The sequence below is a fragment of the Thunnus thynnus genome, chromosome 18, assembly GCF_963924715.1.
Source record: "Thunnus thynnus chromosome 18, fThuThy2.1, whole genome shotgun sequence".
Taxonomy (NCBI): Eukaryota; Metazoa; Chordata; class Actinopteri; order Scombriformes; family Scombridae; genus Thunnus; species Thunnus thynnus.
In genome coordinates, this window is record NC_089534.1 from 2,480,963 (window position 1) to 2,486,962 (window position 6,000).

Below are 6,000 nucleotides of genomic sequence, written 5' to 3' on the forward strand. Positions count from 1 at the left end.
CTAACATATTTTGTAATATGAAGTGAATATGGAGCCGAATGAACGTCTGTGTAATAATTTGTGCATCGTACTGATTAATGTTAAACTGCAGTTTCTGTCTGTTTTACTAATTTCGTCTGATTTCTGCGTGTATATTTAATAATATGCCTCATCTGTTCTCACATTATGTACTCTATGTAGCGTTGCTCATCCACACTGATGCTGTCAGTTGTTTTTAGCTGATCAAACATCTTAAAGTCGGGCGTGCCAATGAGCTGCAGATTTGCTGAAGTCATGAAAATACATTTACTTCACAATCAATAAGGTTTTCAAAATTGTTCAAAATGAAAATAAGAAGAATTAAGAAGTCGTTAAGATGTCAATCAGCTGGAGTCTGTACATGTCCACAGTTAGTCTAATCCTCTGAAATGACCTGCGTGGCTGTACAGGCCCTGTGAACACTGCCTCTCTCATGGATAAGTGGTTTCTAAAAGGCAGGTTGACATATTTTGACATCGTGAGCTGTAATCTTGGTGCGTCGCCAACCTGCATCAGCAGCGGTTTATGTGGGGTTTTTTTGTTAGCGCTGCTGTATATCAGACCTGCGTGATGTTGCTTCTCAGTGTGAGTCAACCGCACGACGTCATATCACTCTGACTCTGCTGTCCAGAGCAAAACACTGAAGACGCTTGTTTCATTTATATTTTTTCCAAATTCCTCATTTCAATCATCTATATGTTAATCTTGTCTGTTAAAAAGGTCACATTAAGGTCACTGGATTTATTTGACTTGTTAGATTTGAGTAAATGTTCCTGAGCTGAAAAACAAAGACACTGTTTGTTCTTCTCATTACAACCTTTGCTAGTGTGTCAGATCAACCTGATCTGACCTCCTCTATGTAATCTTCACATTTGATGATCAAATATATATTTTGGGTGAAACAGAGCTTTGTTTTCTTCATATTTTTGCTCGTTGCCGTCGTGCTGCTCATGGAGGAATGTTGCTTTATGTGAAAAGAGCCCTGAGATAACTTCTATTGTGATTCGACTCTATAAAAGTAAAATTGACTCGACTCGAAAATTGACTTGACTTTCTGCAGTAATTAGTCATTAAAAGTTGTGGTATTTCCCTTCGAGGGCCACGTCGGGGGAAGCACGTTTGAAGCAGCCGACTCCTTCGGGCCATTTGCACTCTAATAGAGGCCTGGCAGCTTTGAGGTGCGCTTGATTTGTTGTGTCAGGGCACTTTTAAAGACCTGGAGCCGTCCATTAAAACACAGTGAATCAAAGAGTGCTGCAGGTATTCCAGCTGTTCCTGCAGATGTAACTCATTTCTAGCACACGGACACATTAACAGGAGACATTTTGTGAAAGATGTTTTTGTAGTTTAGAGTCTCAAGGTGGGTTTTTTTTTGTTGTTTTTTTTGTTTTTTGGAGGTGATTTGATGATTGTGTGTGACAAACAACACATCTGGTTTGACTTAACAACCCACATCCCAACATCAGCTACTGGTTTTATAGGTTCATTACTGCAACAAACCTGCTGCGTCTCCAGTGTCGACACGTTTCAACATGTTGATGTCTTTACGGTTCGCCTGTACAGTCTGGACTGTGTTTACATGGTAGAAATGTATATTTTACATCGGTGACTACATGGAGAGAACTGCTAATCAGTTTCTTTAGGGATGATGATCACTTTCGGTCCAGATCTCAATAACAGGACGAATTTTAATCATTTTGGTCCTTTAACTTTCTCTCTCGCATCCGGTCAAAGTTTTAATTTGTCCAATACTGTAAAAACTAAACCTCATCTGTACTTTGTGCTCATTTTCAAATGTTAGCATGGTAACACACTCAGCTAAAATAGTGACCGTAGTAAATTATACACACATCACATTGAGCAGCAAAGCAATTACATAACTGCATGGATGTAATGTTGTAATGTTTGCACACTGACTCCAAACCACAAATTTAATTAAATGGACAATATTTCAATCCCAAACTCAGTATTAAATGATTTATCTCCCTGGACGTCATCATAGTTTATCAGCCTTAAACATTTTGACCTGATGAAGATCCAACTGGGATGCTATTTTAATAAATGTGTGGTTTTAATCAGTGTACATGTTATTCTTTTTTAGCGTCATAGATCTTCTAGTGCGGCTGCTGATGGACATGCTGACTGATGTGAGCTGCTGGATACCAGCTAAAAGATAACTGGGATTATTTTCAGGACAATAAAATCCAGTTTAATCAGCTAGTCTTCAGTTTTTTTCTTCAACCCCCTTGTGGCCCCATTGAACCTCCTGTGGGACCTCTTGAACTTGAGCCAAAAGTCCCTCTGAACATCCTCAGGAAGGGTTTAGGGAATTCCCACAAGTGTCTCTGGAGTCTGTTTTGGCGCCCCGGGGACCCCCGTTCAAGTATAAGCGCATGAAGCTGTGTCTCCCATCTGAAACACAGAACTCTTTAATGTCTCTGTGTAATGTACAACAGACATAAACCAGTCAGAATGATTCACTGTTCTTCTCTCATCTTAATGTCACTAACAGGAAGTCCGTGCCTGCATGAATCCAGCCTCATTACTGCGCATACACACACACACACACATGCAAAACACAAAATCTCTCACACATGCAGACAGACAGTTGAAACATTGTGGGTCAAATAGTTTCAAGCCGATGTCTCTGCTGTCTTTTTGTTCTGCGGATGATGGACGATGTGACAAATGCAAAATGGATCTCTGTTCACACAGTTCACACACTGACTAAACAGAAAATAGACAAATGAAGAAATCAATCTTTGGACTCATTCTCTTGACCGACGATGGTGTCATTTGCGTTTTTAAAATGCACGTCATGCAATTTAATGATACTCGTCAAACTTCAGGCGCTTCATTTTCATCCACAGTCAAAAACACACTGGAATAAAATATGCGCCGCATTGTGGAAGCACAGGAATGTGTTTGTCACATTCAGATGAAAAAAAAAAAAAGGCAACACAAAGCTCATTGTTACTTTAGAAGGCGCCGATCAGTTGAAACTCATTTTCAACATATTTATATGTTCCCACATATTCAGAGGTTGTTTTCCGGCTGCAGGAAGACGATGATTACCAACAATCTACAGTCAACAAAGTCCTGTTATAACAAGCCGGTGAAAGGAAAAGTGCAGATGATTATTAGAAAACACAAATTGGCTGCTTTATTTGGAGGCAGTTTCTGAAGTAAGTTGGAACAAGAAGCTGTTAAACTGGGGACAAACATGCTTTTAGTGATTTTCTGTCATTTATATTCTGCTAAGATGTTGGATATCTGTGCTAAACATAGTTAAAGTTTCAAAAGTCAGGGCTTCAGTCTGCTCTACTTCCTCCTCGTGATGACATCAGCCGTCCGTTCTGTAGCCTTTGTTGCTAAAGTTGTTTCTTGGGTTGTTTACATCGTCCACCCGCATATTTCGGATCTGATTTGGGCTCTAAAATGTGAAGACGTAGTTGTGAAGTTTACATTTTGAGTAAAGAACAAGAAAAATGAGATGCAGCTGCAAGAAACTGACCAAAATAAACCTAAATTTAGACCTAGAAATGTGCACGATACGTCCTTTTAAAGCCTCTAAACACACACAGGGTTATGATGTGCAGGTGTGCATTTTTCTTTTAATATCAAACATTAATCTCGAGAAAACAAACTCGCCACGAAGTCCATTTAGCAGCTGTTCTACAGCTTTCAGTCATATCACATCGTCCCCATCAATCAGCAGATGGAGTTTGTTTGCAGTTGTGAATGTTAAAAGTTGTATTTTTATAGATAAGCAGGAACTTAAAGTCAAAGACCTCACATCTGCTGTATTTCTATCTATCAGAGGATCAAGTGATTAAAGTGTATGAGCTGCTGAACCTTTATAAGAACATTTTATAAGGCTGATACGAAGATGTTGTCATCAGTTTAAACACAGAACAGAGCAGCAGTGAGTTTAGTTAATGATTTATAGTGTTGTTCTTTAATCTGATCACTTCATCACACTGTTCATACTGGTTTGTACTGGTGTTGACTTTCTGCACTACAGATGAAACAGTTAATAAATGTGAGTCAAACAGTGAGAGCTATTAACCTGAGTGTAACCCCTGCCTCTGTGTTACACACACACACACACACACACACACACACACACACACACACACACGTGCGCGGTGCCACGTTGCCAGGTCTTAACGAATGGCAGCAATCTTTTTTAATCCACTCCACAGTTTTATGAGCGAGTTTACAGACACGCTGTGATTCCTGATATCCAGCTTTTCCTCTGATGTTTTCGTCTGATGGTTTCGATGATGAAGCCTGAAATTTAAGTGCAGAAGAGAGTCTTAGAAGTCTTTTAGGTATTTTTTTTTTTGTTTCCTCTTTGTTGCCTTCTCAACAAAGAAACAAGACAATTTCTCAATATATTTTCATTTTCAAATATGTGTTTCTAGTCTCCGACGGTGTTTGAAGTGATGGAATAGTTTCATATTTATTAACACAGCAGAGCGTCTCTATGAAGAAACATTTCTGAAATGTTTTGTTTTTCTGGTTTCTGGTCCTACTGTTGCACAAATTCAGAGGGATAAACATGTCAAGATGGTAAAGAAAAGCGTGTGAGACGTCTGATAACATGCCAGCACTTCACAGGAAAACCACACACACACACACACATGCAGAAGCCCTCGCTTGTGTGTGTGTGTGTTCGCCTGTATTTCTATTCTTTTGTTGCTTCGTTGCTACTTGAAGAAAGGAATTTGGTTTCAAAGAAAAATATTATGACATAGAATAAATTCCTCAGTTTCCAGCGGAGAGATTTAATTCTTTCGACACCAAATAGTGCAAAGAAAACTAGAATATAAGCAACAAAAAACCAGAACATAAATAAAAAAAAGCCTTGATGTCTCTGCTGCTGCAGCTGCTCTATAAAAGTCTTGAGATGTTTTGAGTTTGACATGTTGCTGAACTTGTTGCCTCAGATAAAAGAGGCCTGCTTTCAGGGAACCGGAGTTTTGTAATCCAACCTCGCTCTGTTTAGTATCAACCCCTGAATAACTGCTGCTGCTGCTGCTGCTGCTGCTGCTGCTGGTGCTGCTGATGGTGGTGCTGGTGGTGATGGTGGTGATGGTGGTGGTGCTGGTGATGGTGGTGATGGTGGTGATGGTGGTGATGGTGGTGATGGTGGTGATGGTGCTCCACTCTCTCCTGGTCCAGTTAAACAATACAACATGTTGGCTTTCTAGATGGTCACTATTAGTTACTTCTGCTGTAAATCACCTGTCAGATGATCATAGTTTGTGGTTTTCCTGCAGCCTGCACGACGTACGTAGATGATCAGGACGTGTCTGTAGCGTCATTTTTCTGTTGGAGCCTTGTGAACTCCTGAGATGCAGAGTTGGATCTCTCTCTTGCTCTCTGTGGCGGCTGTGTGGAAGGTTTTAACATGATACAGGAGCTGTCTAGACCTCTCTGATTATCTTCTCTGTATGGTTTGAGGAGGACAGCTTGTTGGAGAGCCTCATGCTCAGCAGAGTGGGGGGTGCAGGTGGTTCGTTGGAGGGATTTTCTCAAGTCCAGCAGCAGTTCTGTTGTCGTGCAGACATTAAGGAAAAGACGGTCGCCTTCGTTAAGCCTTCTCGTTGTAGCCCATCACTGCTGTGTCGTCTGCAGGCTACAGTCTCACCTCTCTGACCTCTTGAAGAATCTTCAGCTGGTTTTACATCAGATTTACTAGGTTTAGTCCAAACCTGAGTTTGAAATCTTGAAACCTTTTTACTTTTATTCTCATCTGAGATGCATTCAAGTGCAGCTGAGTTTCCAGGAATTGATGTTTGAGCCTGTTTTATGTGATGACAATAGAAAACACAGTACAGGCAGGTGAAGCTGTATGAACTGAAAGAAGCAGGACAAAAACATCAGCTGCCTCCCAGGAAAACAATGTTGTTGTTATTCTTCACTCATCTATTAACGGGACATTTTATCGCCTTTGTTTTTTTTTACTAAGAATGC

At 40.3% G+C, this 6,000-nt stretch overlaps 1 protein-coding gene across 19 annotated transcripts in view; it reads left to right on the plus strand.

Annotated features, from left to right (window-relative positions):
* afdna (afadin, adherens junction formation factor a) overlaps window positions 1-6,000 on the plus strand; it is a 111,632-nt gene that overhangs the window by 77,053 nt on the left and 28,579 nt on the right. The window lies entirely within an intron of this gene.